The 23,640-nt window shown below is 48.7% G+C and overlaps 1 long non-coding RNA gene across 1 annotated transcript in view; it reads left to right on the top strand.

Annotated features, from left to right (window-relative positions):
- The first annotated feature begins 302 nt into the window (after positions 1–302).
- LOC117196777 (uncharacterized) overlaps positions 303–23,640 on the top strand; it is a 37,904-nt gene continuing 14,566 nt past the window's right edge. Inside the window, exons 1-3 of the long non-coding RNA XR_004477143.2 lie at positions 303–894; positions 1,715–2,108; positions 15,172–15,381. This is a non-coding gene — a long non-coding RNA (uncharacterized LOC117196777). The remainder of the gene's footprint in view (positions 895–1,714; positions 2,109–15,171; positions 15,382–23,640) is intronic.

Raw genomic sequence — 23,640 nt, 5'->3', positions numbered from 1 at the left:
CGTTTGTCTTGTGCCTGCTTGGCAGCTCTAGGGGACTCTGCAGGGCTCCTGTGGCCCACCATGGCGACCCGTGTGACTTCTCCTAGGAGAGGACAGTGTGGGGGACTGCCTGCTATGAGCCACAGGCCCCCAGAGTTGGCCTTAATCTTCTGAGCCCTGCTCGAAACACTATCCCAAGGGAAAAGGAGGAGTGAGGGCTCTGAGGGGCAAAGGCTCCCAAGTGGCTGCAGGAAGAGACTTGGATGGGAGGGGAAAGGGCATAGGCATCCTGCCACACTGCCACATCCTTTCTCAGCAACTTCTACACTCACTCTTCCCTTGCCCTCACCCTTACCTTATCTCATTTTATCCTTACATGTTAACTTCATGACATTATTTAGAGATGATGTTCTTTCTTATTCCATATAGAAAATAACCACCTTCAAAGTGACAGCTTAGGGCTCAAACACAGTAGCTATTCCAGCTACATCTGAAGACAGACCAGCATTATTAGGGATACAATTGGTTGTTATGAACCAGACAGTTGTCGTCGTCGTCATCATCATCATCATCATCAAACAGTTACTACTTACTGAGCCCTTACTTTACGCACAGGCCCCTTGTGAGGCTGACATTATTACTTCCCTATTTAATGGAGTAGGGCCAGGCCTGGTGAGGTTAAATGGTCTGCCCCAGGTCTCCCAGTTGGTCAGAGGGGGAACTGGGCCTCCAGAGGGCCTGAGCCATTGCCATAGCTCATTTTCTTCTGGAAGAAGCAGAAGGAAGCAGAGCCCAGCAAGGCGCCTGCCGGCCCCAACAATCTAACACTGCCAGCAATGGTGGGAAGGGGCTTTCACAGCATGTCTTACCTGGGTCCCAGGTCCCCTACGGCCGACCCAGGACCACAGAGCCATGGTGACTCAAGGATGAGGATGCAGTGGGAGGGGAGGGTGAGGGCCAGCCAGTTCTGTCTTGTTCCTTAGAGAACTCTCATGTCATTGTAGGCAACGGGGGGCCCAGTGCGCATGGGAGTCCTGCCTACCTCCTCCCAGTTCTCCAGGACTTCATGGGGGAGGCTTTCTCCAAGAGGGGCTATTCCTCATCCCCACCACTCTGGCCCTAGCTTCAAAGAACGCAAAGAGAGCCAGAGCAGGCCAAGATCAATTTCTACTTGAAGGCCAACAGTCCTACTGTCCCTCAGCCCAGTTTCTTTTCAATATAGCCTAACGTCTCTCTGTCCCCTCTGCTGATTTACATGGCAGGTTTATTTAATTAGCCAGAGGGGAGTCAAAGTGCAGCCTGTCCTCAGAGTTAATTAATACTTACTGAGCCACCACACTGTGAGGGATGCCAAGATTGGACTGTGTCCTCTATATCAGCTTAGGGAACAGACTTCAACCCCTTGTGCCTGGCTGGGATTGGGAACTGGAACCAGTTAAAGAGTACGGATGATGGGGCCCTGAGCTACTGTGAGGAGCAGATGAGGCCGTGCACCTAACATGTTTGCCACCGTGCCTGGCACATAGTAGGGACTTAGATATTGATACTGTGTTTGTAAATTTGAAAAACAAGTGGCAGGGAAAGGTGGCCGAGAGACCATGTTCTCCTCTGGGGCATGTTCCAAGGGAGAGAGGGGTAATGGTAGCAAATACCACAGGGAACACAAACCCTCAGGCACACTCCCACAAACATTGTCCATGAAGAAACGCAGCATGCTTCTCCCTATTTTCACCAGGCTCCTTTAGAAGATGGGGAAGGACTTCCCTGGTGGCACAGTGGTTAAGAATCTGCCTGCCAATGCAGGGGACACGGGAAGATCCCACATGCCGCAGAGCAACTAAGCCCGTGCGCCGCAACTACTGAGCCTGCGCTCTAGAGCCCACGAGCCACAACTACTGAAGCCCACGAGCCACAACTACTGAAGCCCGCATGCCTAGAGCCCGTGCTCCACAACAAGAGAAGCCACCGCAATGAGAAGCCCGCGCACCGCAACAAAGACCCAATGTAGCCAAAAATAAAAAATGAATTAAAAAAAAAGACACAAAAAAGTTGAACATGAAAGGATTGAAAAAAAAGAAGATGGGGAAAGTGCAGGTGGTTGACCCTGGAGGAATTCAAGCAGAGCATGAGTAAGTGGAGGTTCCCTTTAATTGTGATCTGATTGCTAAGGGAAGGAAATCTGGCCTGGGCGAAGGAGTGCTGCTGGCCTATGCGATTCCTGCCAGGCCAGGGCCCTTCCCCTCCTTCCATCACCCCATCTCTACACACACTGGAACCCCACTCCACTCTTACGTCAAAAGACTTTTGACCCTGGCTTTTCTTTCAAATGGTGCTTCCTTGGGCCCTCTCCTGTGGAGTGCCCTGACAGAGCCATCACTAGGGCAGGATTTGGTGACAGTGCTTGCCCTCTCCCTCTGCCTCCTCCAGGGCTGCCATGCCTGACGAGCATCTCATAGTCTGCCCTGCCTGACTGCTTGGCTGCAGGGGAGTCCCATCGCCCAAAGCCCTCTTTGCGGTTGGTGGCTTGGGACAGCCTGCCCTAACTCTCCCAGCTCAATATCTGGGCAGCTTCAGTCCTTCTCGTGGGAGTGCTGGCATAGCCAGTGCCTGGGTGTGTGGGCTCTTCACTCTTTGTCTGCCAGGCTTGACCCCATGATCCTATTCAGAGCCTGCCCCAGAGTCTGGGTGAGAGGTTACCATGAAGCTACCCAACCCCAGGCATGGATAGTCCTTTCTGGATGCTAAGGCCAAGTAGGAAGACACACTACTGAGGCAAGACCCAGTGGCTGTCTCCGCTGCCAGAAAGATAGCTTTTCTAAGCCAAACGCTGAGGCAAGATACCTGCAGCCCTAAGACCTAGACAGATTTGGACAGGAGGGCACAGTGAGGCTTAGAAGTTTCATCCTGGGTTTGCCACATCTTCTGTACAAAGCCAGATGCTGGGTGGGAAGCATTCTTCCCAATTACCTGAGATGACTTTGGTAAGGAAAATGGAATGTGAAATGGGTCAGAGACTTGACAGCCAGACTGTCAACTACAGCCCGCTCTGGCGGGCCTGAGGTTCTGGGGCCCCTGCGCCCCCTGCTGGCCCCTCAGACAGGCTCCTGCCCTTTGGCTTCCTCCTCCCCAGGAAGCAGCTTGGTGCTTCTCATCCCAGCGCTACTTCATCTGCTCCCTCCCGCCTCACTCTTTTAATCTTTTCACCTTTGGACCTAGCCTACAGCCGCTCCCTCTTCCTTCCATAACCTGGGCTTCCTCCTTCTGGACAAAAACCACTGAGTGTGACCCACGGTTTTTTTTGTTTGGGGGGGAGGGGGGTTGTTTTGGTTTTTGTAGTGTATGACCCAGCCTCTTGAAGAAGACCTCGGAACTGTGCAAGTGGCAGCCTGCCTCAGCCAGCACCTCAGAGCAGGCTCTTCTGCTGCTTCCCAGAGGGCATCCAGCCTCCAGCTCTTCCTTCTCTCTGTCTCTCCCACTGCAGAAGCCCACCCTTACAGAGCCTCTAGGGGTGGCCCCTCTAGCTCTCCCAGACCAGCCCTCCACACCACTCCAGACTGGACCAGGAATATCTTCTATCTCTCTCTCCCTCCCTCCCTCTTCCTCTCCCTCTCCCCTTCCAAATCCTGTCCACTTAGCAAGTTCTCATGGCTCCGGTGTTCACACTCCAGCCCATCTCCACTATGTCCTCTCCTGAAGCTCCTGCTGCCAGGCTACTTGCTATGACAACAGTCTCTTAGGTGTGTTTGTCTTCTGAGATTGGAAGCACCCAGAGGGCAAGGACTTTTAACCTCCTACAAAACCAAGGGCAGTGCTAGGCTCCCAATGGGCACTCGGGACCCCGTTGAACTCTGATCCTCTCCTACTAACCTACCAGCACTGCCTCAGGGCTCTCTGCCTGCGCAAGGTCCGGGGAGTGGCAGGTCCGGTGCCGCTGTGCCTTCAAGGCTACCACTGTCAGGTCACTGCAGAAGGAGGGAAGATGGGGGCCATTTCCCAGAATGGGTGAGAATGACAGGGAGGCTTTTATTTCCAGGGTGAAGGGAGGGAGGACCAGTCGGGAGTGAGGTGCCTGGGTGTCAGTTATCACGCTGGTGGAGAAGCCCACGCGCGATGTAGGGGACGTGGATCCCAAGAAAACCCCCAAACCTCATAGTTGCCTCGTCCTACCACCCCTCCATTCCTCCCAAGGGCGATCTGCCTCCCGGTTCGCAGCCCTGGGACAGATCCTTGCGTGACCTCGGGCGGCGCCCAGTGCTGCTGTGGACAGCTCATCCCGCGGCGGTGGCGGCGGCGGCGCCCGGCGTGTCCCCAGAGCCGCCAGGGGGCGAATAGGGTGCCCGCCGGCTTTTGGGACGCCCGGGGCGCCGGCGCTGAGCTCCGGAGCGTCCCGGCCAGGGAAGACGCGCCCGCCAGAACCTCCTTGGCTTCCCGCCGCCGCCGCCGCCGCCGCCGCCGCCGCAGCGGGGCCAGGCCGCTACTTCCAGCCCCGCCTTCGGGCCGTCTCGGTCGCTCTGGGCGCCCCAGGCCTGGGTGGGGGCGCAGCCGCTGCGCGCCCGCACAGGTGACGGGCCGCCAGCGCGCCCAGCTCCACGCGCACAGGGCACTGCCCGGCGGACTCGCCTCGCTCGCATCCCGCCCCTCCTTCGCCCTCTTGGCAGCCCCGGCTCTGCTCTCGCAGCCGCCCCGATTTTGGGGCCGGCGATTGAATAGGCCGCACCCCGGGCGCAGCAAATGGAGGACGCTGGAATTTAAGGAGGGGGCGAGGGAGGACGCATCTCAGCCCCCTGCCTTCTCCCCACCACTGCGAAGCGGCCGCGGGCGACGCGCAGGCCGGTCTCTGCGCCCTGGGGCTCTGGTCTGGCCCGGCGCCGGTGCCGGTACGGGTGCCAGGGAGAGACCCCGCGCGAGATTGGCCGGGCGCAACCGCGCTGCACCTGTTGGAGCGGGCCTCTACGCGCTCGGACCCGAGCCGGCCTCCACGGTACACGCTACCCGGGCGTGTACTGAAGGGCCACAGTTTAGGAAAACTAAACGAAATATTTATCTAGAATGTTTAGGAAAACAAAACGAAATATTTATCTAGAATGGATGTATGCGTATGTCAGCTTCTCTTTGGGTCAGCTGGTTAGGACCATATTTCGTTAAGTCTCAGCCTGCAGCCTGAGACCCCCGACGGCTTAGGACCTGCCCCCTGGCTTTGGCACTGCTGAGGATCTTTTGACTTGATGAGATGCTGTTTCCGTTGAAAAACAGTCTGTTCTTTGGAATCCAAATCAGCTTTTATCAAAACATGTCGGGCCTGACAGAGTTGGTGATAAACGTGTGTGTGTGTTTAAATCCTTTTTGTGCCCACACACTAGCCTGCATCCATTCTAGGTAAATATTTCCACCATTGAACAAAAGGAAGTCAAGTTTGTTTCGTTTCAAAAGGAGTCTTAGAAACAGTATCACTCTACTTGTGGCTAGTCAATTGCCCACACTTTATTTTGCTTTGATTTGGTTAGGTTTAGGGGGTTTTGCGACACTGGAAGCAAGAATTTAGGTTAAATTATGTCTCAAGCTGCACGTGAGCTCTGGTTTCAAATCCTAACATTTAGCACAGGCTTTCACAGCGGGAGTGCCAGGGTTGACATCTGTGTCGGCTGTATTCTGATTCATGCCGGTCAGAGAGCTGCTCAGACAAACCCCTGGGAGAGGGGATCCTGAATGAGTGCACTCCTCTGCCCACCAGGAGGGAGTCAGGAATCCACAAGACAAGACGAGTTTGTCGGCTAAGGGAGCCAGCGCTATATGTCTTAAGTTGCTTTCAGGCTCTGGGATGTGGGATTGGGCTGCAAACTCTGGACTCTAAATCTGTTTAGCATACAGGACCTGGGTCCCAGGAGACTCTCTACCTTCTCCTCAGTTCATCTGGACATGAAAGGTGGGCTCAGAAATCAACAAATCAACCGACGGTCAGAGAGCCTGGGCGATTCTGCAGCCCCGAGGGAGTCTCACCCATTCCGCACCCCCCCTCCCCCCGCAATACAGCACTAAGGCTCTGCTGACAGGGCAGGGATCCACCCCAAGCCCAAGGCAAGATCCCACCCCCGCTCCTTCTGTCGTTCAGTTTCCCATGTGTCTGAGACTTCCTGGCTCTGTGAAGGCAAGGAGTAGCCTAAAGTCCAGAGCCTCACATCTAAAGAGTGGCACTTGTGGGAGCCCTGGCCCCAGTCCCCAACCTCAGGAGGCTCTGGAGATGGATGGGGTCAGGTGAACAGCCGGCATGACTGCAGCCTCTGACCTTAGCCCAGACACCAACACTGCTGCCACCCTGTCTTCTTTGAGCTTTCCCAGAGTTGAGCGCTCACCAGGTATGGCTCCCACAGAGTTTCCCCATTCACCGGAATGCAGCCACGTGCCTGGAAGAGCACTCTTAGTTCAGCCCACCCGAGACCTCAACTCCCATCCTCTTCTTGAGTCAGCACTACACTTCCCCCTTCTCAGCTCTGCTGGAGAGCCCTCTATTCCCAGGAGAGCTACCTGGAGGAGAAGGCCATGTCCTCACTGCCTCACAGGTGGGAAGGGATAGACATGAACACATCTGCAAAGGCTCTTCCTGGCCCCCCTTAAATCCCAGTGAGTCGTCCATCCCACACTATTTATTGGTTACTGACTTTGGGCCAGGCACGGTGGCAGAGGTCGGGGAATACAAAAATAAATGAAGCCATTCCTGCCCTTAGAGAGTCCATGGTGTCTGATGGAGGAGTTTATTCTTTAACTCATTCTTTCACTCAAATGAATGAGTCCCTTTGCCAACTGCTAGGGAGACAGCGAAGAAGACAAGCACAGCCCCAGCCATCCTAATAGTACCACCTTGTAGACCCACAGTCCGTAGGGGAGACAGACATTAATCAAGCCATCTGGCAGATAGAGAACTATAAGCCATGATAAAGAGAATCACAGGCTGCTTGTGAGCACGTGTAAAGGGCCGGGGCGGGTGTGTGTGTGTGTGTGTGTGTGTGTGTGTGTGTGTGTGTGTGTGTGTGTGTGTGTGTGTGTGTGTGGAGAGGGGGAGGGGCAGTAGGAGGGGACTGACCGGGACCCAGGCCTGGCAGAACCTGGTATAGTGCTTATCTTCCTCATGAAACATGACCTCAGAGCTTCGAGAAGGCCCCTCCCTGTACCCTATCCCTCACCCCCACACTCAGGAATTCTGCCAGCCTCTCTCTCTGAGGATGCCAGTCGCTTTTCCTTGCCGCCCGTTGGTGGCAGGAGGCCACAGTGCCCCTTGTGGCCACTGACTGAAGTTTCCAGGACCGTAGAGGGGTGGGGTTTCAGGCTGTGGAGCCGCTGTGTCCCGGCCTCCTGAGCTCCACCAACTAGCCTCAGTCCTTGGGCAGAGCCTCTCTCTCGTGCCTCTTGGTGTCACCAAAAGGGGACTCCAGGGTGGCCTGCCTGGGAATAATGCCAGGCTCCCTCAGCTGACACACAAGTGCCTATGCGGCTGCCACGAGTTAGCCAGCAGTAGCCTGTGGTGGATAAGGTGGCCTAGACCCACAGGCAGCTGTGCCTCTGCATTGGCTTCCTTTTGTCTTTACAGATGTGGTGGATGTTACCTCCTGTGTGCTCCACATAGTGAGGCCAGAGCCTGGGATCCAGGGGAGTGCTTTACACACCTGCTTCCCTCTGTGGCCCAGGCCTTTGGGGACGTGGGTCTCTTGGCCTCTCCCTTTCCCCTCTGCCAGCCACTCCACATTCACAGTGCCTACAGAGCTTTGTGGCTGGATTCGGTTGCCCTTGAGACCCAAGCACAGAGAAAGAGGCCACTTGCCCTGCTGGTGTCATCGTCTCTGTGGAGAGGAAAGTTTGAAAATCCTCATTGGAAAGCTAGAAGCAAGCACTGAGCAAAGGCATGATCCTTGTTAGCACTTTCTAGCCAGGCACACATCCCAGCCAGGGCACCTGGGCCTCAAATGGCAGGGCTGCCCGCCTGCCTGAGTTTCTCACAGGAGGAAGGTGAAGCAAGACCTCCTTGAGCTTTTAGACGTGGAAGAGCTAAGGCTAGCAGCAGGACCACCTGGGGCTCCAGGCAGGGGTAGGGGCAGAAAAGGAGAGCATTCCATGCCTTAGAACCTGGTGGGCACCTTTCTCCTCTCATTAGGTTGACTGAGCTCGTCTTTAAGGTATTATAAATGTTCAATGAATTCTGATTCTGTTAGGTTGGACAGCATTAAGGTATCCTGGGTAGATGCTGGGAACACAGCAAGGGACAGGTAATAATAACAGTAACACTACCATGTATTGTTCACTTAATATGTGCACTCTGAGCTCCACGCACTGCATGAATTTTAGTGTTTAATCCTTACGACTTTCTCAGAGAGAACTGCCATTGTCATCCCCATTTTATAGCTTAGGAAACTGAGGCTCAGAGAAATGAAGTAATTTGGCCAAATTCACACACAGCTAATTAGGATTAAAACTGAGATCTGTGTGCCTCCAGGGTTCACACCTTCCTTCTCTCCTACAGACCATCCTCCAGAGCCCAGAGCTGGGAGAGGGAAGAGCACTGGAGAGGAGTGGGTGCCGTGCTGGCCTCCGCCCTTGGTCAAGTTCATCCTGCCTCCACACAGACTGTCTTCCTGTGGCCTTGGGGATGGTGGCCTGAGGATGGGCAGTGAGGCCTCCAGATGCCAGGGCAGGGAGGTGGCTGCTCACTCATGTCTCTGAGAGCCGAGCTCCCCAGATACCTGGGCTTCCTGATCTGCTCCCCACCTTGGGCCTAGGTGGTGACTTCTCAGAGCCTGGCACCTGGCAGGCAGGTGGGCATAGGATCGAGGACACACCCTTGGAACCAGAGGCATCTTCTGAGCTCAAAGCCAAACACGAACACATGGGCAGAGAACTTGCCACTGAAGCCACTCATTTATCCCGTGTGCCCAGAGCTTCCCCTGGAAGCTCTGCCACATTACTTCGTCCCAGAGCTGCCCTCCCCTCTCCAGAGGGAACCACAGACCTTGGGAAAAGAGAGTCGCCACTTGCCCAGAGTAGCCAGGGGGAGGGAAGGGGTTCAACATGGGGATTATTACATTCAGTCCTTAAACCACCCTAAGAAGGTGCTATAAATTATTCATTTTACAGAAGAGGAAACCGGGGTCAAGGTCTTTCCCAGCTGGGAAAGCTGGGTCCCTCATCTGCCAGGTAGCCCCCTGTTAACTCCTCTGCTGCACCATCTCCATGGCCTTTATCAGGTGATGGCAGTGGGGGGCAGGGGTGGGGGTAAGCAGAAGAGAAAGGGGCCCTAAACCCCAGGACTTAAGAGAGGGGAGAGGCAGCCGCAGGTGTACAAAAGGTGTTTGACCTAAAGCCCGAAGGTAACCGCCACTCATTGGTTGATTCCAATTGAGCCCCTTCCACATGTAGGTCCAGCGATGGCAGCGTCCCTGTCCTCTGGCAGTGAAAGGGGACAGATGCTTTACCAGGCGAGTACCCTGGAGACAGCGTGTGGAGGTGTGGAGGGACAGCCAGCCCAGCCTGAGACGGGGAGGGATCAGCAAGGCTTCCTGGAGGGGAGTCCTAAAGAAAGAGTAAAAGTTAAATTAGGGAGAGGAAGGGATGACTGGAAGTAGGGGCAGAGGGGACCACAAGAGCAAGGCCCAGGGAAGCCTAAGCCCTTTGAGAACCGCTGAGAAATGGGGGGTGAGGGAAGCAGAGGCAAGAGGAGAGGGTGGATGGGCAGGCCAGAAGCCACAGCGTTTCCAAGCCCAAGGAACCTGGGACAGCCAGACACCCTCCCACAATCTCCCTGCGGACATCGCTGCGAACCGGACAGGGAACATTCCAGCCTAATCGAAGCTCAGATCGGGAGCTCCAGAGGCTCCACACACTGGGGCCGGCCTCCCCCGGGGAGCTTGCCCGCTCCCTCAGGCCAGGCCCCAGTAGGGGCTAAGGGGTCCTCAAGGGTTCAGACCCTAAAGAGGCTGGAAGTTTTCCCTCTCCGGTGTCTGGGGGGAACTGGGTAGGGATGGAGCAGAGGGGAATGGAAATGGAGCTGGAGGGAGGGCCCACCTGCCGGACAGAAAGATCCTGCCTGAGGAACAGGACTTCAGAGCCGTCAGGGTTCTCAAGGGGCCCCTGCTCAAGCCAGTATTTCGGAAAAGGGCTGAAGGGCAGGATTTCAGTCCCAGCCTGAGCCCAAGCCTGTGCTGCCCTCTACCAGGCCCAGCCTCGTCTGCTCTCGGCTTAAGTGGGGACACAGGCTAGGATATGGGAGCAACAGCCCCCTAGCCCTGGAAATGGGGTGTCAGATGGCCAACTGGACTGCATATTCTGTTGTCCGTTAGTCATTTTTATTTCTTCATTAAAGCTTCCATCCTTTTACTATGTAAACAGCATCATGCTTAGGAAAAGAGCTAAGGAGGTGGAAGGGTATGGGGACAGAAGTCTTAAATACATTACCTAATGTCACCAATTTCAGCCTAAGAGAGAAGTGACCCCTATCCTCTTTATACACTGGAGAAATTCCTGCCTCTGATCTCCCAGCTCCCTTGGTCTTCTCTCCACCCTGCCCCCCACCCCGTCCCCTCACAGAGAAGCAGGTCTCTGGCATTGGCAATAGTTAGAGACAAAGAAGCAGTGAGAGGAAAGGAAGAGAAACCAGGCTGCCTCAGAGTAAGGGGACCCCATCCCACCTCACAGGCTGGCAGGACACCACCTGCTGGGAGTGGGGGTGGAGTGGGGGAGGGCGACTCTCCCTTCCAGGACCTCTGAGCTTCCTAGTTCAGGTCCAAGGACCTGGTGTAATTATCAGGGGGACCAGGCCAGGAGGAAACCTCCCCCAGCTGACCTGGTTGACCTTCTTCCAGAAGCTGGCCAAATTCTTTGCATGGCCTTGTCCCCAAGGTGTCATCAATAACAGTAGCAGTGGCCACAGCAGCAGCAGCAGCAAAGGAGATTATGCATGGAGCATTGGCTAGGTGTCTGCACTGAGCTCCCACATTTTTCATTATCTTTTGAAGTCCCCACAAACCTCAGGAGATTTTAATAACCCCATTTTACAGATGAGACGACTGAGGCTCAGAGAAGTTAAGTGACTTCCCTAAGTCATATAGTTACTAAGTGACAGTGTCAGGACTCAAACGAGGTCTCACTGACTCCAGAGGGTGAACGAAGCTGGACTGCCTCATCCCTTCCCCCGCCACGCCTGCTCACTCCCAAACCCAAGACCTCACAGGGCAGCATCTTCTATGCTCTGCAACCCTTCTGACCTCTTCTTCCTCACGCTCAGTTCTGCCCCAGCTCCTGGCCCACCTTTGCAGAGCTGGGGAGGGAGCAGGATGGTTCTACTGCTGGGGTGGAAGGGCCCGTGCACCCTGGCACGTGGGAAGGGGCCCGAGCTCAGCTTGGCACACTGACTGTCTTGGCCTGGCCAGCAGGCATCACTCACACGTCAGAGTAGCCATGGTCACTTTTGTTAGTCGAGATGACTGCATTCGAGAGGGAAGAGGAGAGAAGGAGGGGCCCAAGCCCAAGAGGACAGAGTGGGTGATCAGGGACCATAACCTCCTAGGGGCACAGGTGAGCGGAGATTTGTGGCTCAGGCTGACACACCAGGCTCTGTAGGTGCCCTCAGCACCCACCTGCCCTGGGAGGTTCTCTCCCCACCTCTCCACTGCTGCCTGCTCTGACCCCACCATGCCTGGGGAACCAGGGACCACCTCCTTCACCTCCCAGGAGCCCAGGCTCTGGAATCAAAGGAACCTGGGTTTGAATCCTGGGACCCTAAGCAAGTTACTTTATCTCTCTGGGTCTCAGGTCCCTTAACTCCAAACTGACAGAACCTTGTGATAAAGGAGCTAAAGAAAGAATGTTTAATAGTAGTAACATTAATGTTTATTCAGCACCCACTGTGTGCCAGGATGTTTCATGTATTATCTCACTAAATCCTCAAAACCGCCCTAGGAGTTCAGTGCTATTATCATCGCCCCTATTTTATAGGCAAGGAGACTGAGGCTTAGGGGAAATAATTTGCCAAAGCTGACAAGCCACAGAGCTGGGACAGGCCTCCAGGGTCTGTGCTCTCAGCTACCTCAATGTGTGATGTTCAGCTGGCTTGAGTGTTTGAGCCCTCAGATCCTCTGGCTTGCTTCCTATTCCACTTTGCAGAGGGACTGCAAGAGTCCCTGGTAGCAATGGGGAATGCTGACCTCAGGGGTTGGCACGCTGCCCAGGATCCCCTTCCTAGGCCTTTTTGAGCCAGTGACAGACTTCTTCTGGTCACCTCCCTGAAAGGCTCTTCTTCCTTCCCCAGGGCTGAGGCTGGGGATCTGCTATGGTGTGGGCATGTCCCCAGGTGACACAAGTGAGGACAGCAGATGTCAGGAGGATCCTGTGTACTGGGGTGCATATGTTTTGAATCTTCTCCCATCTGACGACTTAATTGATCCAGGAAGGGCCTGAGGTTCCACTGGGTCAACAGATGAGGAAACTGAAACTCAGAAATATTAAGTGATATGTGCAAAGTTGCCCATTATGTGCAGGGTGGAGGGAAGATTGTGGAGCCAGGTGGCCAGAGCCCAGAATCAGAAGTCTTAACCCCAAGCTCTTCTCTGTCAGGGGCAGACTCTCTAATTTGATAGTTTGGGGCAGGTGCAGCCTGTTAATGGGCCCAGGCACTGCCTGTATTCACACATGCTGAACTGTCAGGATCCTGAAGCCCTGTTCCTACTCCCATTACTCAATAGGGCCCTCATTCATTTATTAGGTTGACAATTATTTATTGAACACCTACTGTGTGCCAGATCCTATACTAGGCACCAAGGATGCATTGGTGAACAAAAGCGGACCCGGTGCCTGCTCTCATGGAGCATATATACCAGTGGAAAAGAATCAGACAAATATGTGTCCAGTTACAAATTGTGATACACGCCAAGAAGGAAAACTACAGCCGATTCTAAGGCAGAACAACAGCGGGGGCATAACTTAGACTGGGGGGGGTGGGGGCGAGGAGCAGCGGGCGGGAAGACCTTGTGGAGATGACTTTTATATACGAACATAACCAATCAATCAGCCAGTTGATTAACCCAGACCAGAGAGGTGGTCAAGTTCCACATGCTATGATTTCCAGAGTAAAGAGGTTTCCATTCGGCTTTCCTTTCCATCAAGGAAAAGTGCTGTTGTCTACGGCCGTTTTGCAATTTGCCTTGAGACTCCAGGTCCCGGTGATCTCAGAGTACAAGTGAGGGAAAATATAATCTGACTTGGTTTTTTGGATAAAACAAGAAGTGCTGGGTCCCCCCTCGCCCAGATCGGCGCCGGCCCCTGCCTCCCCACCCGCCCTCAGAAGTGCGGTGCTCTGGCGCCACCTGGTGGATGTAACAGACCACGCAGGGGTCGCCCGGCCTCCCGGGTCTGGGGTAGGATACGGAAAGCGGCTTCCTTCGGGCGGAGGCTGAAAAGGAGGCAGTGGGTTTGGATGACTTCCTGGCAGGGGGCGGGGATGGGGAGAAGGAGCGAGGGTGGATGGAGAACTGCTGCTTGAAAGTCAACTGACTGGAGACCGACAATGGCCCCATTGTGTCCGGAGCCTTGACCTTGATTTCCTGCCACTGTCGTCTCCCGGCGTGGCATCACCCGGGGCTGATTGGCCCGGAGTCCGTTCCGTGACAGTGGGCGGGCCCCGGGCTTGGATGGCGAGCACTGGGCTCCCCCGGGGGCTGAGACACGCGACTGGCCCTGTCCCCCCAGGAATTCCATGGAAGGCGGGTGGGGCAACGGGCCGACGCCTCTCAGAAGTCATTTCCTCCTTGCTGCCCACAGTCAGGAGTTTGGGGCAAGAACTCGGGACTTTCTTTGAAAAGCAGTGCTACCTTATGGTTAGGAACTGGGATCTGCAGTCTGAGAGACCCAGCTCCAAATTAGGGGATCCCTGGACACAGCCTTTAAAACCACCCACTCTTTTCTTTTCTTCTTTCTTCCTTTCTTCCTTTCTCTTTCTTTCTTTCTTTCTTCCTACCTCTCTTTCTTTCTTTCTTTCTTTCTTTCTTTCTTTCTTTCTTTCTTTTTTTCTTTCTTTTTCCATTCTCTTCCCTTCCTTCCTTCTTTCTTTCTTAGCACATACTGGGATACACATTCCCTTTGTAAAAAATATTACACAATACAATAAAAAGTTAACAGCTCCCCACCTTTGTCACACACACACACACACACACACACACACACACACACACCCTTAGGTAATTGCTACTGTTAGATTGATGTGCGTCCTTCCTGACCTCATTCAATGAATTTACATGAGTCTGTACATATGAAAATATATGATTCCTTGTATGTACTCTCCGGGCCTCAGTTTCCTAATCTGAAAAATGGGAATGAAAATAATAGTGGTTAATTCTGAAAAGTTACTGAGAATGTTACCTGAGATAATTCATGTGGAGCGCTTGGCTCGGCACCTGACACACAGCAACTGTGACTATTCTTGTCATCATTCACCATCATTATTATCATTATCATTGGGACCCAGACCCAATTCTAAGGTCTGGATAGAAGCCCTGTCTTCCTCCACAGCCTGCTCTTCCCCCTCCCCCTTCTCCCTCCTAACAGCCTGTGATAAAAATCTGTGTTCCCTAATGCCTGTGTTTTTTAAAAACTAGAAAGAGCATCTGGTGTTTTCTGCATGTTCTCTCCTCCCCTTCCCTTCCTTCACCCCACCCGCCCCTTCCCTTCCATATTTGACCTAGATGTGACTGCTCACCCCACCGCAGAGAGAACATTCCATTCTGTGTCAAAAGAAGAGTTTCATGGCCCATACGATGCTGTTGGACCCACAGTGTTTGTACATAAAGGCTGTCTGCTGGGTAGGGGTAGGGCTAATGGCTGAAAGGGGGCAGGGTGGGGGGCGGCACGCTTTGTGAAAGGGCACATAGTAAAGCAGGTAAGTAAGCAGTAGGGTCGGCTGTTAGAGCAACCCAGGGTGTGGCCAAGGGCAAGTCAGTTCACCTGTCTGAGCCTCAGTTATCTCACCTGTGCAATGGGGCTACTAACAATAGCCACCACATTCAAGTGCTATGAGGATAACAGGGAACCTGTGAAGGGACTTGGTACTGAGAAAGCCAAATAGTAGTTATGTTGGAAAACTAAGTGTCATGTTTGTTTAGCATTTTATGTTTGCAAAGAGAATTTCTAACTTCTTTTTTTCTTTTTAATATGAACTAGTTTTTGCTGCCTGGAGAAGGAAGTTTGGTTTGGATTTACAAGTCTCAGGAGAAAGGCAAATGCCTTTTCCTGGGCCTCTGTTGAAGCAGCCAGGTGCCACTTCCTGGAGCTGTTGCTGGTCCCTAACATAGCCACAGAGAGCATCAGGATACAGGACACCGAAGGACCTCACTGTTCCAGAGGATGTAGCAGGAAATACGTCAAATCCATGTGAGTAAGACAAGGCCAAATCACCCATTCCACAAACAGTCATGGAGCAGCTGCTTCATGCCCAGCCTGTACTACAGAGCCCTGCACAGCTGAGGGTCCCTGGAATACAGGGGTTTTTTTTGGCGGGCTTGGTGGGGGGAACTTACTGCACATACAAGCTAATATTCAGTGCTTATTAGATGCCAAGTGTGTTATAAGGACAACAAACAAGTCTTAGATAAGATCTTTGTCCCCCTATAGCTTGTGTTTTATTGTAATTTTTAAAAACTTTATTGAAGTGTAGTTGATTTACAATGTCATGTTAATTTCTTCTGTACAGCAAAGTGACTCAGTTATACATACATACATACGTATATATATTATTTTTCATGTTCTTTTCCATTATGGTTTGTCACAGGATATTGAATATAGTTCCCTGTGCTATACAGTAGGACCTTGTTGTTTATCCATCCTATATATAATAGTTTGCCTCTGCTAATCCCAAACTCCCCATCCTTCCCTCCCCTACCCTGCCTCCCCCTTGGCAACCACAAATCTGTTCTCTATATCTGTGAGTCTGTTTTTGTTTCATAGATATATTGATTTGTGTCATATTTTAGATTCCACATATAAGTGATATCATATGGTATTTGTCTTTCTCTTCCTGACTTACTTTGCTTAGTATGATAATCTCTGGGTCCATCCATGTTGCTGCAAATGGCATTATTTCATTCTTTTTGATAGCTGAGTAGTACTCCATTGTATATATGTACCACATCTTCATTATCCATTCATCTGTCGATGGACATTTAGGTTGTTTCCATGTATTGGCTATTGTAAAGAGTGCTGCTTTCAATATAGGGATGCATGTGTCATTTTGAATTAGAGTTTTCTCTGGATATATGCCCAGGAGTGGGATTGCTGGATCATATGGCATCTCTACCTTTAGTTTTTTTGAGGAACCTCCATACTGTTTTCCATAGTTGCTGCACCAATTTACATTCCCACCAACAGTGTAACAGGGTTCCCTTTGCTCCACACCCTCTCCAGCATTTGTTATTTGTAGACTCTTTAATGATGGCCATTCTCGCTGGTGTGAGGTAGTTCCTCATTGTAGTTTTGATTTATATTTCTCAAATAATTAGTGATGTTGAGCATCTTTTCATGTGCTTATTGGCCATCTGTATGTCTTCTTTGAAGAAATGTTTATTTAGGTCCTCTGCCCATTTTTTGATTGGGTTGTTTGTGTCCTTTTGTTGTTGAGTTGTATGAGCTGTTTGTATATTTTGGAAATTAAGCCCTTGTTGGGCTTAATTTGCAAATATTTTCAAATTTCAACATTTGCAAATATTTTCCCCCAGTCTGTAGGTTGTCTTTTCATTTTTTTCTTATGGTTTCCTTTGCTGTGCAAAAGCTTATAAGTTTGATTAGGTCCCGTTTGTTTATTTTTGCTTTTATTTCTATTGCCTTGGGAGACTGGCCTAAGAAAACACTGGTATGATTTATGTCAGAGAATGTTTTGCCTGTGTTCTCTTCTAGGAGTTTTAAGGTGTCTGGTCTTATATTTAGGTCTTTAGTAGCTTGTGTTTTAATGGTTCTTCTATACATGTTACTTTCCTCTGCTTTTTTGGGGGGTGTTATACGCACATTAAAATTTCTTTTTGAGTGTACAGTTCTGTGAGTTTCCACAAACACAGACATGTAACCACCATCACAAAAATATAGAATGTGTCCCCTGCCCCAAATTTTCCTCTTGCTCTTTAGTGATAAATAAGACCTCTCCCCCAACCCCAGCCACTGGAAACCACTGATCTGATTTTGTCCTTATAGTTTTGCCTTTTCCAAAATGGATTCTTACAGTATGTAGCCTTGAGTCCGCTTCTTTCTTTTACCTTAATGCTTTTGAGATTCACCCACATTGTTGTACATATCAGCATTTTGTCCCTTTTCTGTTTAACTTTTCATTCTAAAATATTTCCAATATAAATTTAAAAGAATAATAGTGTGGGAATTCCCTGGCAGTCCAGTGGTTAGGACTCAGTGCTTTCACTACTGTGGCCTGGGTTCAATCCCTGGTCAGGGAACTAAGATCCCACAAGCCACACAGCCAAAATAATAATAATAATAATAGAGTGAATACCTTTAAATCTACCACCTAGATTCAATAATTGTTTGCATTTTGCTATATTTTAAAATAACATCTATAACAGGCATATATTTGCTGAACCATTGGAAAGTAAGTTGTAGGCACTGACACTTCACCTCTAAAACTTCAACACATATCACCTAAGAATGAGTGATGACCATACGTTATCACACCTAAGAAAGGTGACAATAAATTCCCAAGTGTCATCTACTATTCATCCATTTGCAAATTTCCCAAATTTCAAAAAAGACTTTTATAGTTTTTATCCACTTGCTAGAGGGGTTTTTTTGGTTTGTTTGTTTGTTTTTGGCCGAGCCCGGCAGCTTGTAGGATCTTAGCTCCCCAACCAGGGATGGAATCCTGAGGCCCCAGCAGTGAGAGTGCCAAGCCTAATCACTGGGCTTCCAGGGAATTCCCAACTAGAGTTTTATTTCTAAACTTTTAGTTTTGAAATAGTTATAGACTCATAGGACGTTGCAAAAATAAAAGAGTCTCATGTACCCTTTAACCATCTTCCCATAAAAATGACATCTTACATTGAGCTGTAGTAAAATATCGAAACTAGGACACTTGCAGTGGTATATTACTGTTAACTAGACAACAGAACTTATTCAGTTTTCACCAATTTTTTTTTTTTTTTTTTTTTGTGGTACGCAGACCTCTCACTGTTGTGGCCTCTCCCATTGCGGAGCACAGGCTCCGGACGCTCAGGCTCAGCAGCCATGACTTACGGGCCTAGCCACTCTGCGGCATGTGGGATCTTCCCGGACCGGGGCACGAACCCGTGTCCCCTGCATCAGCAGGTGGACTCTCAACCACTGCGCCACCAGGGAAGCCCTACCAATTTTTAACCTGCATTCATTCGTGTGTGTGTGGGAGTGTATGTTTAGTTCTATGCACTTAAATCCCAAGTAGAGATTCTTGTAACTACCACCATGGTCAAGATTGTTACTGTTGAGCAGAAGCAAGAAGAACTACAATCCTGCAGCCTGTGGAACGAAAACCACATTCACAGAAAGATAGACAAAATGAAAAGGCAAGGGACAATGTACCAGATGAAGGAACAAGATAAAACCCCAGAAAAACAACTAAATGAACTGGAGATAGACAACATCCCAGAAAAAGAATTCAGAATAATGATAGTGAAGATCCAGGACCTCAGAAAAAGAATGGAGGCAAAGATCGAGAAGATGCAAGAAATGTTTAACAGGGCTTCCCTGGTGGCACAGTGGTTAAGAATCTGCCTGCCAATGCAGGAGACATGGGTTTGAGCCCTGGTACAGGAAGATCCCACATGCCACGGACAACTAAGCCCATGCGCCACAACTACTAAGCCTGCACCCTACAGCCCGTAAGCCACAACTACTGAGCCCACATGCCACAACTACTGAAGCCCGTGCGCCTAGAGCCCATGCTCCGCAACAAGAGAAGCCACTGCAATAAGAAGCCTGTGCACCACAATGAAGAGTAGCCCCTGCTTGCCACAGCTAGAGAAAAGCCCGTGTGCAGCAACAAAGACCCAATGCAACCAAAAATAAATAAATAAATTTATTTTTTAAAAAAGAGAAATGTTGAACAAAGACCTAGAAGAATTAAAGAACTAACACCTACAAGAATTAAAGAACAAACAAACAGAGATGAACAATACAATAACTGAAATAAAAAATACACTAGAAGGAAGCAATAGCAGAATAACTGAGGCAGAAGAACAGATAAGTGACCTGGAAGACAGAATGGTGGAATTCACTGCCATGGAACAGAATAAAGAAAAAAGAATGAAAAGAAGTGAAGACAGCCTAAGAGACCTCTGGGACAACATTAAACACACCAACATTCACATTATAGGGGTCCCAGAAGGAGAAGAGAGAGAGAAAGGACCCAAGAAAATATTTGAAGAGATTATGGTCAAAAACTTGCTAACATGGGGAGAGAAATAGCCACCCAAGTCCAGGAAGCACAGAGAGTCCCAGGCAGGATAAACCCAAGGAGAAACACGCTGAGACACATAGTAATCAAATTGACAAAAATGAAAGACAGAAAAAGTATTAAAAGCAACAAAACGAAACAACAAATAACATACAAGGGAACTCCCATAAGGTTAACAACTGATTTCTCAGCAGAAACTCTACAAGCCAGAAGGGAGTGGCATGATATATTTAAAGTGATGAAAGGGAAGAGCCTACAACCAAGATTATTCTACCCGGCAAGGATCTCATTCACATTTGATGGAGAAATCAAAAGCTTTACAGACAAGAAAAAGCTAAGAGAATTCAGCACCACCAAACCAGCTCTACAACAAAAGCTAAAGGAACTCTTCTAAGTGGGAAACACAAGAGAAGAAAAGGACCTACAAAAACAAACCCAAAACAATTAAGAAAATGGTAATAGGAACATACATATCGATAATTACCTTAAATGTGAATGGATTAGATGCTCCAACCAAAAGACACAGTCTTGCTGAATGGATACAAAAAACAAGACCCATATATATGCTGTCTACAAGAGACCCACTTCAGACCTAGGGACACATACAGACTGAAAGTGAGGGGATGGAAAAATGTATTCCATGCAAATGGAAATCAAAAGAAAGCTGGAGTAGCAATACTCATATCGGATAAAATAGGCTTTAAAATAAAGAATGTTACAAGAGACAAGGAAGGACACTACATAATGATCAAGGGATCAATCCAAGAAGAAGATGTAACAATTATAAATATATATGCACCCAACATAGGAGCACCTCAATACATAAGGCAAATGCTAACAGCTATAAAGAGGAAATCGTCAGTAACACAATAATAGTGGGGGACTTTAACACCTCACTTACACCAATGGACAGATCATCCAGACAGAAAATTAATAAGGAAACACAAGCTTTAAATGGCACAATAGACCAGATGGATTTAATTGATATTTATAGGACATTCCATCTGAAAAAAGCAGAATACACTTTCTTCTCAAGTACACACGGAACATTCTCCAGGATAGATCACATCTTGGGTCACAAATCAAGCCTTGGTAAATTTAAGAAAATTGAAATCATATCAAGCATCTTTTCCAACCACAACACTATGAGATTAGAAATCAATTAAAGGGAAAAAACGTAAAAAACACAAACACATGGAGGCTAAGTAATACGTTACTAAATAACCAAGAGATCACTGAAGAAATCAAAGAGGAAATCAAAAAGTACCTAGAGACAAATTACAACGAAAACACGATGATCCAAAACCTATGGGGTGCAGCAAAAGCAGTTCTAAGAGGGAAGTTTATAACAATACAAGCCTACCTCAAGAAACAAGAAAAATCTCAAATAAACAATCTAACCTTATACCTAAAGGAACTAGAGAAAGAAGAACAAACGAAACCCAAAGTTAGTAGAAGGAAAGAAATCATAAAGATCAGAGCAGAAATAAATGAAATAGACACAAAACAATAGCAAAGATCCATAAAACTAAAATCTGGTTCTTTGAGAAGATAAACAAAATTGATACACCTTTAGCCAGGTTCATCAAGAAAAAGAGGGAGAGGACTCAAATCAATAAAATTAGAAATGAAAAAGGACAGGTTACAATGGATGTGGCAGAAATATAAAGCAACCTAAGAGACTACTACAAGCAACTCTATGCCGATAAAATGGACAACCTGGTAGAAATGGACAAATTCTTAGAAAGGTATAAGCTTCCAAGACTGAACCAGGAAGAAATAGAAAATATAAACAGACCAATCGCAAGTAATGAAATTGAAACTGTGATTAAAAATCTTCCAACAAACAAAAGTCCAGGACCAGGTTGCTTCACAGGTGAATTCTATCAAACATTTAGAGAAGAGCTAACACCTATCCTTCTCAAACTCTTCCAAAAAGTTGCAGAGGCAGGAACACTCCCAAACTCATTCTACGAGGCCACCATCACCCTGACACCAAAACCAGACAAAGATAGTACAAAAAAAGAAAATTACAGACCAATATCACTGATGAATATAGATGCAAAAATCCTCAACAAGGGTCTTCCCTGGTGGCGCAGTGGTTGAGAGTCCGGCTGCCGATGCAGGGGACACGGGTTTGTGCCCCGGTCTGGGAAGATCCCACGTGCCATGGAGCGGCTAGGCTTGTGAGCCGTGGCCGCTGAACCTGTGCGTCCAGAGTCTGTGCTCCACAACGGGAGAGGCCACAACAGTGAGAGGCCCACGTACCACAGAAAAAAAAATCCTCAACAAAATATTAGCAAACAGAATCCAACAACACATTAAAAGGATCATACACAATGATCAAGTGGGATTTATCCCAGGGATGCAAGGATTCTTTAATATATGCAAATCAATCAATGTGATACACCATATTAACAAACTGAAGAATAAAAACCATATGATCATCTCAATAGATGCAGAAAAAGCTTTTGACAAAATTCAACACCCATTTATGATAAAAACTCTCCAGAAAGTGGGCATAGAGGGAACCTACCTCAACATAATAAAGGCCATATACAACAAACCCACAGCAAACATCATTCTCAATGGTGAAAAACTGAAAGCATTTCCTCTAAGATCAGGAACAAGACAAGGATGTCTACTCTCGCCACTATTATCAACATAGTTTTGGAAGTCCTAGCTACAGCAATCAGAGAAGAAAAAGAAATAAAAGGAATACAAATTGGAAAAAAAGTAAAACTGTCACTGTTTGCAGATGACATGACACTATACATAGAGAATCCTAAAGATGCCACCAGAAAACTACTAGAGCTAATCAATGAATTTGGTAAAGTTGCAGGATACAAAATTAATGCACAGAAATCTCTTGCATTCCTATACACTAACAACGAAAGATTAGAAACAGAAATTAAGGAAACAATCCCATTCACCATTGCAACAAAAAGAATAAAATACCTAGGAATAAACCTACCTAAGGAGACAAAATTCCTATATGCAGAAAACTATAAGACACTGATGAAGAAATCAAAGATGACACAAACAGATGGAGAGATATACCATGTTCTTGAATTGGAAGAATCAATATTGTGAAAATGACTATACTACCCAAAGCAATCTACAGATTCAATGCAATCCTTATCAAATTACCAGTGGCATTTTTTATGGAACTAGAACAAAAAATCTTTAAAATTTGTATGGAGACACAAAAGCCCCCGAAGAGCCAAAGCAGTCTTGAGGAAAACAACAGAGCTGGAGGAATCAGACTCCCTGCCTTCAGACTACACTACAAAGCTACAGTAATCAAGACAATATGGTACTGGCACAAAAACAGAAATATAGATCAACGGAAAAGGATAGAAAGCCCAGAGATAAACCCACACACCTATGGTCAACTAATCTATGACAAGGAGGCAAGGATATACAGTGAAGAAAAGACAGTCTCTTCAATAAATGGTCCTGGGAAAACTGGACAGCTACATGTAAAAGAATGAAATTAGAACACTCCCTAACACCATACACAAAAATAAACTCAAAATGGATTAAAGACCTAAATGTAAGACCGGACACTATAAAACTCTTAGAGGAAAACATAGGAAGAACACTCTTTGACATAAATCACAGCAAGATCTTTTTTGACCCACCTCCTAGAGTAGTGGAAATAAAAACAAAAATAAACAAATGGGACCCAATGAAACTTAAAAGCTTTCGCACAGCAAAGGAAACTATAAACAAGACGAAAAGACAACCCTCAGAATGGGAGAAAATATTTGCAAATGAATCAACAGACAAAAGATTAATCTCCAAAATATATAAACAGCTCATGCAGCTCAATATTAAAAAAAACAAACAACCCAGGCTTCCCTGGTGGCGCAGTGGTTGAGAGTCCGCCTGCCGATGCAGGGGACGCGGGTTCGTGCCCTGGTCCGGGAGGATCCTGCATGCCGCAGAGCGGCTGGGCCCATGAGCCGTGGCTACCGAGCCTGTGCGTCCGGAGCCTGTGCTCCGCAATGGGAGAGGCCATGGCAGTGAGAGACCTGCGTACCGCCAAAAAACCCCCAAAAAAACCCAATCAAAAAACGGGCAGAGGACCTAAATAAACATTTCTCCAAAGAAGACATATAGATGGCCAAGAGGCACATGAAAAGCTGCTCAACATCACTAATTATTAGAGAAATACAAATCAAAACTACAATGAGGTATCACCT

Source organism: Orcinus orca, chromosome 3 (assembly GCF_937001465.1).
Source record: "Orcinus orca chromosome 3, mOrcOrc1.1, whole genome shotgun sequence".
NCBI classification, from domain to species: Eukaryota; Metazoa; Chordata; class Mammalia; order Artiodactyla; family Delphinidae; genus Orcinus; species Orcinus orca.
This window is presented reverse-complemented; position numbering and strand designations above follow the sequence as displayed.